The 13,433-nt window shown below is 40.0% G+C and overlaps 1 protein-coding gene across 3 annotated transcripts in view; it reads right to left on the bottom strand.

The window, feature by feature from the left end:
- The window catches only part of FILIP1 (filamin A interacting protein 1), a 215,533-nt gene that overhangs the window by 201,182 nt on the left and 918 nt on the right, over window positions 1-13,433 (bottom strand). The window lies entirely within an intron of this gene.

Below are 13,433 nucleotides of genomic sequence, written 5' to 3'. Positions count from 1 at the left end.
ACAGCATCATTGGAATCTGGAGGAAGTAATGCAGGAAAGAAAGCTACAGTGAAATAAGGCAAAGTCAAGCCACTATGATCAATATCTCTTCCTGGAGTAATGTTGGTCGTATTGATGCTGATAGAGAAGCTTCGGTGGTATTCGTCATCTGGGGCCATCAGCACAACATTAATTACATGGCAGCTGTTGCTTTACCACTTGCAGGGGAGGGAAGAAATACTAATTCCAAAATAGATTTCCGATGATGAGAACATTTCCAGCTAGTAAAACAAATAAGAGCCTGGTTGTGGGCTTTTTTTTTTTTTTTTTTTTTTTTTTCATGAGTGAAGGGATGAGGAGCAATTAGATTTGTGTGGATAGTTATGTCTTATACCACTGTATTTAAAGTAAAAATTCCAGGGAGTTCCCGTTGTGGTACAGCAGAAGCAAATCCAACTAGGATCCATGAGGATGCAGGTTTGATCCCTGGCTCCACTCAGTAGGTTAAGGATCTGGGGTTGCTGTGAGCTGCAGTGTAGGTTGCAGACATGGCTCAGATCCCACGTTGCTGTGGCTGTGGTGTAGGCCAGCAGCTGCACCTCCAATTCTAACCCTAGTCTGGGAACTTCCATATGCCATGGGCGTGGCCCTAAAAAGCAAAAATTAAAATTAAAATTAAAAGAGTTCCAGTCCACTGTTGGAAGCACACGTACATCATGATAATCATAGCTACACGATCCATATTTCACTCACTCAGTTATGCATTTGTTATTCTCTGATGCTCTAATGAATGTTTAAAATGTTTGTTGATTTTTAATTTGCATTGTAACTGAAACATTACATGACCACTAAAGGTTTAGCAAATGCTGAGAAGCAGAGAAGAATCACTCATGGTAACTGATTGTTATTCCCATATTTATAAAAAAAATTATGTTCAGTCCAATTACTATCAAAACTGATTGGCAATCTTTACTTCCTCTGGGAGTTCCTGCTGTGGTGCATTGGGTTAAGAATCTGACTGTGGCAGCTTGGGTTCTATTCCCGGCCCCTCGCAGCAAAGGCTCCTGTGTTGCCGCAGCTGTGGGGTAGGTCACAGGTATGACTTAGATTCAATCCCTGGCCTGGGAACTTCCATATGCCTCAGGTGCAGCCATTAAAGAAAATAAAATTTATTTCTTCTTAATGCCATGACATTTAATGGATTCAACTTAAGCACCTACTGAGCACTTGTTTGTGCGATATGATTCTAAAAAAGTCCCAAGTCTTACCTGAATCTATTTATCATGTTAATTTTAAAAATTTACATGTAGATGTTTACCATAGAATATTTATAATAGTCTTTTAACTTTTTTTTAAGTTGCTATTGCTTAGAGAAATCTGTGCTACAGTATTTGGTGATTTTTTTCATCTAGGTCAAGTTGATTTAACCAGACAATGCATATAGATTTTCCCCAAGGTGTGAAAAAGCCTTCCCTATAGAATTTCAAGCTTACATAATCAACCAGAAAATTAATTCCATCCATGTGACCTGAAAATGTATACTTTAAAAGCTCTTTGGAGTACACTGACCCTCCACTGGTCAGTTCCATGGGACAGGGTAGCTTGTTTCCGGTACACCTGCTGCTGTAGGAGAAGTGAGGTGATTAATCCCTTCCTGTTGTTGCTGATATATCATGAGAAGTTAAAGGGGTATGAAAGTCCAGATGGGGAAATCCCAGGGAAAATAGTGAACACAGGCAAACTCATCAGATTAGGAGAAAAGTCAAGGTCTGAGCAGGCAACCAGAGATAGCAGTTAGAATTTCCAAGTAAAGATAAAAAGATATGTGTCCAAAAGTAAGACAGAAGATAATATATTGGCCAACAAAAGAAAGGAAAGACAGAATAATAGAAACCAAGTCACTGGGGGAAATGGAACACATTGGAAGACTTCCTAGGAGAATGGGTTGCCTTCAACTTCTCCACTTACGGGGAAAATAGAGAAGGGGAGGACCTGATCTCTGGGCAAGCAGAAAACCAGTTAGTGGAATCTTAGAGCACCAAGGCCAGCTGCCACAAGACCCCTGATGTTGAAACAGGGAAGCAGCTGCCATTCAACACCTTACATCTCAGATTTGGCTCCAGAACAGCAAAGTGATTAAGTGATTAAGAGCACAAGCTAAGGAGTCCAACTGCTGGGATTCAAACCACAGACATACCACCTGCTTGTGGGAGGAACCTGGCAGCTCTCTCATCTCTTTATCTGATGTAGAGTGTATGGAGAGCATGAATATCTGCCTTATAGGATTGTTAGTGCCTAATACATAGAAAGCACTCATTAAATATGGGCTATTTTATTATTTGTTATGATTGTGTAATAGAAGAAATAATAGACTAGGACTCAGAGGACTTTGTAACTTCTACCGCATGTCCTCTCTTATCTCTTTCTAGAACTGTCTTCTTCAAAACAAAGAGATTGTATTAGATAACTGGTTCTCAACTCTGGATGCACATTAACATCTCATAAAACCTTTCAAAATAGACCACTACTTGGGCACCTCTCCAGTCAGCTTGAATCAGAACTTCTGGGGCAGGAATTCCCATCTTGGCTTAGCGGAAATGAATCTGACTGGCATCCATGAGGACACAGGTTCGATCCCTGGCTTTGCTCAGTGAGTTAAGGATCCGGTATTGCCATGAGCTGTGGTATAGGTTGCAGACATGGCTTAGATCTGGCGTTGTTGTGGCTGTGTAGGCCAGCAGCTACAGTTCTGATTCCACCCCGAGCCTGCGAACCTCCATATGCCAAGGGTGTGGCCCTAAAAATACAAAAAAGAAAAAAAAAAGAACCTCTGGGGCATGGCCTGGGCACCTGAATTTGCAAGCATCCCAGGTGATTCTGAGGCACAGGGAGCATTGAGAAACATGGACTAGAGGACCATCAGACTGAGCTTGGAGTCTCGAAGTTTCAACCCGTTTCATCACGGCCAGCTCCAGGAACAAAGCTGTAGAGCCATAGACAGTGTAAGACTCAGACCCCCATCCCCATTTGAAATCAGACCAGCTGTGGAAGTGTGATGAGAACTAGGAGGACACACAGAATGTCTTAATTATCCCTCAGTTTTGGTGCCAAAGGAAGTTTAGAACAATTGAATGAGGAAAAAAAATACTTACGGAAGCCAAACAGCAAAGCCCTTGGCCTCCCCAGAGCATAACACTAATTCCTTCTCTCCTTTGACCCTGTCACACTTTTTCACCTAAATACAGAAGACAAGAAGGAAATTCTTAGTTTATTTGTTGGAAAGAAGTCAGGAGAGATCACATGACTGATGGATATAATACACGACTACCTTTCTTTTGGATTAAACAGGTCAATGCCACAGAGCCAAGAGTGTATTTGCTTCAGGAAGGTGTTTAGCCTGTCAGGTGAGTATTGTGTAAGTTGAGTGTGCATTCATGATGGCTGAGTGCACTAGCACAGTTGTGACAAGATGTATTTTTTTGTTTGTTTGTTTGTTGCTTTTTAGGGCCACACCCATGGCATATGGTAGTTCCCAGCTCACTGCAACACCAGATCCTTAACCCACTGAGCAAGGCCAGGGATCGAACCCACAACCTCATAGTTCCTAGTCGGATTTGTTTCCACTGCACCACGACAGGAACCCCAAGATATTGTTTTTAACTCATAGAATAGAATTTCTCAGAAGGTAGAGAGTCATTTGGTGATATGTTTACTGAGCCTGAAACAGTCACCTTTCTGGGATGTTCCATCCCATCATTTGGGTGGTTGATACACTGGAAAAGGAGAGTACTGATGGCCACTGGCATAAGAAAAAGCAAAGCATTATCTACTCCATCAAAATCATATTATAATGTTATGGACAATGCCTTTGTTTACTAAAATAGTTTTTGCTCTTTAGGTGGTGAAACTGGTTTAACATCTAATTTTTCTGCATTTAGATTCTTATAAAGGATATGAAGCCATCCGCAGGAGATTTTTCAGAGCACAAGGATTTAAAGATTATGAATATATATTTGATTGTTACAATTCTTTCAAAATCACATTAAAAATAGACTGCCCTCTAGATTAGGTCTTATAGATTATTGAATAAGTCAGATATGCAAATCCTGCCTGGTGCATTAATGAAAGGATTTTATTGAAATTATATTCATATCAAAAAAGATTAAAATCTTTCAGAAAATCTCAGAGGCAGTTATCCAGGCAGCCTTTTGTTTGTGATTGATTGCTTTGGAAATATTAAATTCCTGCTAATATGGGGCATTTAAAAAAAAACCTGATTTAACATAAATTTAAAGGATTATGTTCTTATGCTAACAATATGCCAGAAAGTTAGTCAAAGCAGAACTGAATTCATATACAAAGTAAATCACTTCCAATGTAATATGGAATTACACTAACAAGGAAAATTAGGAAAATACCAAGTTGGAATTGTAAATAAATCTCTGCCTGTTTTATATGCATAATTTATTGTTGAATATAAGTTGTCATCCAGTGGAAGAAAAGTTGTATTAAAAACTGCTCTCCTTTTACTTCAGACATTGAGGAAGCTAAGTGCCATGCAAGAAACTAGAAACTCGAAAATTCCAATTACATCCAAATAGTCATATTTTTAGCATCATTAAAGGTAAATCTTTGTTTTAATAAAAAGAATCAAATAGAATATCCAACAAGACATGCCATTGCTCCACAGTGGCAAACCACTGGCTGAAAAGTTGCAGGTATTTTTTCCTAAATTCTAGCAAACACTGTTTTTCAGAAGGAACAACATGCTGCTAGATTAACAACTCACTACCTAAACAGAGTTACTGGGAGCCAAGAAGAGCTCTTCCATGGAATGAGACTTTCTGTCCCCTTCTTCACTGCCCCCCCCCCCACAATTTACATACACCACCAAAGGCTTCTTCAAGAATCATTGCTACCCACAGCTGGAATAAGCATGCTGCAGGACTCACTCTTAAACCACTCCACAAACAGTGCTCATGATCAAGGCAGAAATCTGCAGAGCATTTCATTACAATAGAAGGTGGGGTTCTGCATTGTCAGCAGGAGAACCAACAGGCCAAGACCCCCAGTGGCATCAAAGGATCTGGCCACAACAGCACCCGTAATAGCTCATAAATTCAAATGCTCCACGGCATCCTCTTGCAGAGAATCATCTCAGCAGGGAAAGCCCAGAACCACGCTGTACAAGCCACAACTGCCAAAAGAGAGCTTCTGATTTTCAGGGCCCCAGACCTAGCTCTTCCTGGGTTGCCCAACTCCATGGGCCACTGCAGCTCCCATTTCTACTTTGGGACCCTAGAAGAGAGCCCCAGTGGGCCTTTGAACCCAGAATCTCTTTGCTCCTAAGGACTCTTTTCAGACCACATGGCCCCTGCAGGGTCACATTTGACACCTTTCACCAAAACATCTCACGGTCATTCTAGGTCAAGGTCTTCCTCGAACAACTGCCTACTTTACAAGAATGTGGTTGAAAATATGGGCTAAATAAGATCAAATTGCCTGGGTTTGAATCTCAAATTAACCACTGAGCACATTACTTGCCATCTGTAAACCTCATTTTTCTAATTGAAGAAGCAAGAGATAAAAATAGTGCCTCATTGGGAAGTTCCCATCGTGGCTCAGTGGTTAATGAAACCAACTAGCATCCATGAGGATGCGGGTTTGATTCCTGACCTCGCTCAGTAGGTCAAGGATCCGGCGTTGCTGTGAGCTGTGGTGTAGGTCACAGACACAGCTCAGATCTGGCATTGCAATGGCGGTGGTGTAGGCCAGTGGCTAGGGCTCTGATTCAACCCCTAGCCTGGGAACCTCCATATGCCATGGATGTGGCCCTAAAAAGACAAAAAAAAAAAAATTGGTGCCGCATGGGGTTGTTAAGATAAGTAAGTAAGATCATTCATGTAAAATACCTGGTGGAGTTCCTGTCATGGTGCAGCGGAAACAAATCCGACCAGGAACCACGTAAAATACGTGGCACAGAATAATCTCCAGTATATGCCATTATTATCATTTATATACACTAAATAATTATACATAGCTCTATAATACATACATTATGTAGATAATAGATATTATATGTAGCTATTATCATTATATTATCTATTACCTATCACTCTATCAGAATTGGGATTCCGATGGCCAGGCATTATATAGCCAGCACCTGGCATGCTGGGCAATGACCTATGGAATGAACAGAATATGGAAAATGGGACTATGTCACCAAAGTTGAGGGCCCCTGAGGAGTGAATTCTACCAACACAGCTGGCTTCCTTGAGGACCAGAACAAACAACAGGCAGTGAGCAAAGCAGTTGGTTTGGCAGTGTCCAAACCAGAAGAAGGATCTATCAAGACAGCATGTGAAAGTTGAGCTTATGTGTAAAGGCCTCTCCCTTGTTCAAATTCCAAGCTGCTCTTGAAGCATGTATTGCTCACTAAACAGTTAATGTAACACAAAGAGCCTTGACTATCTCCAGTGTCACATTTCAAGACCTATAGAATAATTAAGAAAAATCTGAGCTGGCAGGACTCTTTCTGGCTTGCATTGGCAGGCAGACCATCTTTGTTTTCCATTAGTGTGTGCTGTCGTCACAGTAACTGCAAGACTCCAAAAACAGGCCCAGGGTGTCATTTCCTCATGTTCTTAGTCTGCCACACTGAAATAGCATCATGAACTCAGCAATGCCTCTTCCTTTCCTGTTGTGCTCTGCTACCTCAGTCAAAGAAGCAGGCCCTAAAATGAGTTACTTAAGACATAAGTATATTAAAGAGATATCAAGACAAATAAAGTCCATTTATCCCCATTACTGTATCGCTTATGACTCATGCGTGTGTTGGGGGGAACCTTATTTTTGCAAAGATCTTTTAGATAAACAAGGCAAGTTGGCAGTAACTTGATTGTCTTGGTGATGTCAGCAGTCTACTGTTTTCAATCAAATTGCCTTTTGGCTTCAAATATGTAGCAAATCATTTTCTAAAGGCTGCATTGGGTCTACCCCAACATGTCCATTTCATGGCTTTCCTTCACCTTTTCCTTACAAGGATAAGCAGCAGATAATTCACTTCTTCAAAGTAACTTGGGAAGATTGTAACTATAATGATTGCAAAAGGAGAAAAAAAAAAGAGGCTATTTTCCAATGTAGACATATAAGGTCCTTAGCCAGTGAAGCAGAAATCATTTTCATCTATGTTTTGGTAAAAGAGATAGGTGACAACATTCAGGCAAAAAAAGCAAAAACAGAAAAGTCCCTGAATCTTCAGAGCTCCAGGAAAGTCATACCACTTGAGATACATTCTGCACGAGCTTTAAAAAATTCTTTTCAAAGTTTGTCTTTCACAGACCTCAGAAACACATAAATCACACAATATTATACACGTTGACACCACTTCCCAAAAAGGAAACTCAACACCAAGCTTCTTTTGACTTTTCAGTACTGCTGTGGCTTAAACAAAGATCACAGGTTCTGGAGTGCTGGCTAACACCATGTCTTTTTGCTGGGAGTTTCTCAAGTTCTGCAATCAGCTGGTCCACAGCCAACTAGAGCTGCCCGATTCATGTTGGACTTTCCTTATTCTAGCTTCTTACACAACTTGCTGCCTAGCCTTCGAAATTACACTGCCTCAGCTACTGCTCTGGGGGAAGTTGTATTCTCCCTGTAGCTTTTTCTCTCCTCTGATTAGCTAAAGAGTAGGACTGACCATTTAAGGAAAAAGAACAACATAATCCAATTCCTTTTCCTAAGGTTCCCATACTTTTGCCCTAGAAGGTTTATCATGTAGTCTGCAGAGCCAGGAAAAGTTCTTCTTTCTTTTCTAAAACAAGGTCTTCATTAGAGAATGATCATTCTAAAATTCTTATCTTTTAGAAACTCATCCTTTCAATTGCAAAAAATAAAACAAAATAGACAGGTCTAAACCATAAGTATCCTGCAGAAAGCTTGTTGGCACTAAAGTTACTAAGAAAGTGCTCCACTTACGAGTGCTTCGTGTATTTTTGTTAAATTAAACATATAGAATAGCAAGCACCCCATAATATACTCCTACATCTCTATGATGCAACACTTTTTTTGCCTTGGATTATACTTTCTTTTCATGTTTAGGAAGAACGACTAGGATTAAGGGCAATGAACAGCAAGAATTCACTTCTGTTGGTTGAGGTTGAAGCCAGTATGAGATGACCTTTTTTGGTCTTTGTTTTTATCTGTTACTAGCTTAATAAAACAAAACAAAATATCCAGAAGAAGAAATAAGGAATGATAAATATAAGAATATATCCATCTTTAGATGAGGAAGTCTCCCTTCCATATATTATTTAGCGTAATCAGCCTTAAAAGAGACACTCAAGCACTATGTATAAACACGCTTTATCTCCAAGTGCAAATATAGAAACCATAGGATAGACCATGCTGTGGGTGATTTCTTGGCCTTTTTAGCAATGATTCTATAAGACAGCACACTGCTGAGTGATAACAGAAGGTTTGAAATGCAAATTCCACACTGAATTATTGGCTGGACTTCAAACTATGTCTGCTTAGAGTACCCAGCAGCAAAGTATGTCCCTAACAGGATTCCAAATTTAAACAATACATGCTTCTGCCTTTTCTATGATGTGTGAGGTTGAGTCCACCGACCTTGTATCCAAGGGTTTTGTGTGCAACAAAGATGAAAGTAAACAGATAACTATATTTAAGGTCTGGTAATAAATCATGAATAGCTTGATTTATTGAAAAGTCTACCAGGCAACTGTAAGTTTTATTAACTTATTAAACCTTCAAAACAACTCTATGAGGAAGATAGCATTTCCATCCTCATTTCACAGATGAGGAAACAGAGGCACAGCGAGTAACCTGCCCAGGTCCTCAGGGAACTGAAATCTGAGTCCAGGTCACCTGACCCACCTCTGCAAATCCTGCCTCCTCCACATCAGTGAATATCCTTATTGTCATATCTTCAGCTCATATTGAAGGAAATGAAACATATTTCACTAGCTTACTTTCTATTCTATTCTATTGCCATGTCTTAAAAATAATGCATAAACAAATGTATGTTGCAGGCTTTCAGATGCTATTTTTTTAACAACCATGTGTTACCAGTCTTTTTTTCTGTTCAACCTTTCTGCTGAAATAGACCTCAACCTTCCATGGGAAATAGATCTTACTCCCCATGATGCCGTTTTGTTAAAGCCATGTGTTTAGAGAAATTGAGACAGATAAATGAAAATGTCAATTGAGCAAGTTCTGTAAAATCCTATTTCCTAGGGCACCTGTTTTGTGAGGAAATGCTCATCTTCCAAAAGAGACCATTAGCATTTCTTAATTTATTTATTTTTGTCTTTTTAGGGCACCCACAGCATATAGAGTTTCCTGGGCTAGGGGTCAAATTAGAGCTGTAGCTGCCGCCCTACACCACAGCCACAGCAATGCCAGATCCAAGCCGCATCTGCGACCTACACCACAGCTCAGGGCAATGCTAGATCCTTAACTCACTGAGAGAGACCAGGCATCGGACACAGGGATGACTGCATCCTCATGGATGCTAGTCAAATTGTTTCCCCTGAGCCACATCAGGAACTCCTAGCATTAGCTTAGAATATGTATTTTACCACAAAGTTTCACTTCTAAAGTGGCTGGGTACAAAGCATTGTCCTAACACACTTGGGCTTTGAGTTGTTCAGACTCATGCACGTTGTGGATGCTCTAGGGTCATTTTTGATTCTGGATTTCTAATGATGAGTGTGTGAGAAGGTATAAATAAGTATAAAATCAAGACAAGCAATGATAAGTGCGGTTATAAGTTATTAAAATTATAACCACAGGGAAACCATTGCTAAATGAATATATGAAATATTTCACAAATTTCACTGGGAAAACCCCAGAGTGATTCTTAATGAACACCCATTTAAAAGAGTAATTTTAAGCACCTTGGCCATCTTAAAATAGAAAGAGAATGCTTTTCTTCTGGTGAACACAGAAAAAAAAACTAGTTCAAAACCGTGATTCATGCTTTATTTCGCACAAAAAGGCTACAGGTTTCATGAGTGATTTAAAATAAAACTGAGAAATGTCTCTTTTTAAAAATACCCAGGGAAAAATGAAAAATGATAATAGCATGATATTTAAATATTTTAATGTTCAAGACCAGATTTTATTTGATTTTTTTCATTTTAAATGATTTTTATTTTTCCCATTGCAGTTGGTTTAGTGTTTTGTCAATTTTCTACTGTTTGGCAAAGTGACCCAGTCACACATACATGTATACATTCTTTTTCTCACATTATCCTCCATCTTGCTCCATCATAAGTGACTAGATATAGTTTCCTGTGCTATACAGCAGGGATTTCATTGCTTATCTATTCCAAAGGCGACAGTTTGCATCTATTAACCTCAGATTCCCAGTCCATCCCACTCCCTCCCCCTCCTCCTTGGCAACCACAAGTCTGTTCTCCAAGTCTGTGAGTTTCTTTTCTGTGAAAATGTTCATTTGTGCCATATGTTAGATTCCAGATATAAGTGCTATCATATGGTACTTGTCAAGAGCAGATTTTAATCCATGATGACCCATAAATGAAAGGAAGCATGATTAATTGAACAGTACCAAAGATAACTATAAATAGAATCTGGTACCAAAAGATGAGGAAAGTATGTGTGTTGTGGTATTGAGAGGTCTAAGTGCAGACACAGGAGATTCATGCATGTGCACACAGTCTTTAAACCCCCATTTCTATTTCATTCTCGACAGGTAGATCATCTCTACAATCAGGCACATGAATATAGTCACAAGTACTTGTAATTTTTCTATGCTTGGTAAAGCTATGAAGACCTTCCTTGAGAAATTTTTGAGATAAAAAGCTATTAACCGCACTTATCATTGCTTGTCTTGATTTTATACTTATTTATACCTTCTCACACACTCATCATTAGAAATCCAGAATCAAAAATGACCCTAGAGCATCCACAACGTGCATGAGTCTGAACAACTCAAAGCCCAAGTGTGTTAGGACAATGCTTTGTACCCAGCCACCTTCATAAAATTGTTCTGAATTTAAAAAGGCAAACCCTGCTCCAAAGGACTCTAATTCTGACAGAGTACCAAACAGCCCAAACTAAGAAGGAATAACTTCTAAAAGATGTGGTCAGAGTTCCTATCGTGACTCAGTGGAAGTGAATCTGACTAGCATCCATGAGGACACAGGTTTGATCCTTGCCCTCACTCAGTGGGTTAAGGATCCAGCGTTTGCCAAGAGTTGTGGTGTAGGTTGAAGGCATGGCTTGGATCTGACATTGCTGTGGCTGGGGCATAGGCCAGCGGCTACAGTTTCTAATCTGTCCCTGGCCTGGGAACCTCCATGTGCCTCAGGTTCGGTGCAAAAAAAAAAAAAAAAAAAAAAAGAAAAAGGACAAAAAAAGATGTGGTCTAGGGAATCACTGTGAAAATGGAAAACACTAACTGGGTTCTAAAGAGCAGACAAGGTTTCCACAAGAAAGGTGAAGGCAGGGCAAATACAACAGGCACCCAGAGGTGGAGCTCTGAAATATGCCCTGCGAAGGTGTTTGGAGAAGGGCCCAAACCTGAAATAGCTGAAGCAAAGGGACACTTGTTGAGTAGTGGGAGCTGAGACTGGAAAAGTAAAGTACATGCCAGATGATGGAAGGTTTTCAAAATACCCATCCTAGTGTTTGGCAGAAACTAAGAGTCGCAGAAGATAACTGAAGAGTAGACAGACAAGCATAGGAAAGTTAACTCATGGGCAAGGTTTGGACAGCAATGGGGGTGGAAGGGAGCAGCACTGTAACAATCCAGACTGAGGATGAAGGAAACAGACCTGGGGGTGCTGGGAGATGACAATGGAATCCGACAACTCTTCTGGTGAAGGGAAGAAGAGGAGATTCCAAAACGACACAGAAAGGTGAACTTGAGAGAACGAGGGAGCACAATCTGCATGGTTGATTATTCATCTGCTACAGGAAAGCACGTGCTATAACCTGAGCTATTTTTGATTCCCAAGGGTAAATGTACAGTCATGAAGACAGTGATACTCAAAAACAATCCATCAGGAAACATGGCTTTCACTCAGGGCCAATTGCTGTACTCCGTTATCCCCACGCCGTTCCACTAACTCCGAAACAAATTACAGGCCTCCAAAATCTCCTCATGGCAGATTTTGGCCTTACACATACATTTGTAAGCCAACAATGTGACCCTTTCTAAGATAAAAACAAGAAAAATGTAAAACATTTAGTTCAGACTTTTCAAAATCCTTTCTCCACTAAAGCACCAGAAGTCTCATTCTCTAAGTTTCCCAGAGTACACTTTGCACTGTTACTTGTATACATTCATTACATAGGATTAGTTGCATTTACTCTGTAAATGAATCGTGTGATCAGAATCATGAAATATAATATCTACAGAAGTGGATGTACTATTTAATTTTTCTGAGCATATGATATATAAACTTTTTCTTTTTTTGGGCGGGGGGCCGTACCCGTGGTACATGGAGGTCCCCAGGCTAGGGGTCGAATCGGAGCTACAGCTTCCAGCCCACAACACAACCACAGCAACACTGGATCCGAGGTGCATCTGAGACCTACACCACAGCCCACGGCAATGCCAGATCCCCAACCCCCTGAGTGACACAAGGAATCAAACCCACAACCTCATGGTTCCCATTCAGACTCATTTCTGCTGTGCCATGACAACTCCTGATATATAAGATTTAATTAGTTTTTTTTAAATAGGAACATTTAATGAAAGGGTTGAAATATTCCTGTCAATAATTTGCTCAAAACTGTTCTTGAGTAAATTCTTAAGTTAACAAAATAGACTCACATAATTTCTTTTGAAATGTGTCTTTGTATCACCTTTGAAATTATCCTTAATTTAGAATATTCCCTCCAATTATCATGTTCATTTAAGGGAACAAACTTCTTATGCTAATCCAACCCAAGTATAGGCATGAGGTGTCACTAGTAACCACATCACCAATGAGCAGCCACAACTTTTGTCAGATTTGGTGTGCTATTGATCATGCTGAGCAAGTCTGATAAAACTGCGTGGCAACTCATAGAAAGGGAGAAGATATAACAGACAAAGGAGGATTTCCTTCACACCACAGTAAATGTGTTCATATACATACATGCAACTTAGGAAAGGATTTGTCCTCATATATTCAATTCAAGTTTTAAAAATCAGAATCTATCATATCTCTTATACAAGCAATTCCCCTATTTTTTAAAAGACACACATAACAGCATGGTCCTGAATAGTTTATATTCAAAGACTGCAAAAGTTGTGATTTAACGCCAGGCATATTCTGTGCCTGGTCAGAAGCACTTGGGGTGACCGTGACGTTATACGGTCCGATGTAATACCAGCACAAGGTGTACCAGTGTAATCAGAGAATCCAGCAAGCAGCAAGGCAAAGTACAGCAACACAAACACCAGGCAAGACTTTCGT

This window comes from Sus scrofa, chromosome 1 (assembly GCF_000003025.6).
Source record: "Sus scrofa isolate TJ Tabasco breed Duroc chromosome 1, Sscrofa11.1, whole genome shotgun sequence".
In the NCBI taxonomy this organism is placed as follows: Eukaryota; Metazoa; Chordata; class Mammalia; order Artiodactyla; family Suidae; genus Sus; species Sus scrofa.
Note: the sequence above shows the minus strand (reverse complement) of the source record. Positions and strands in the feature narration are given on the sequence as shown.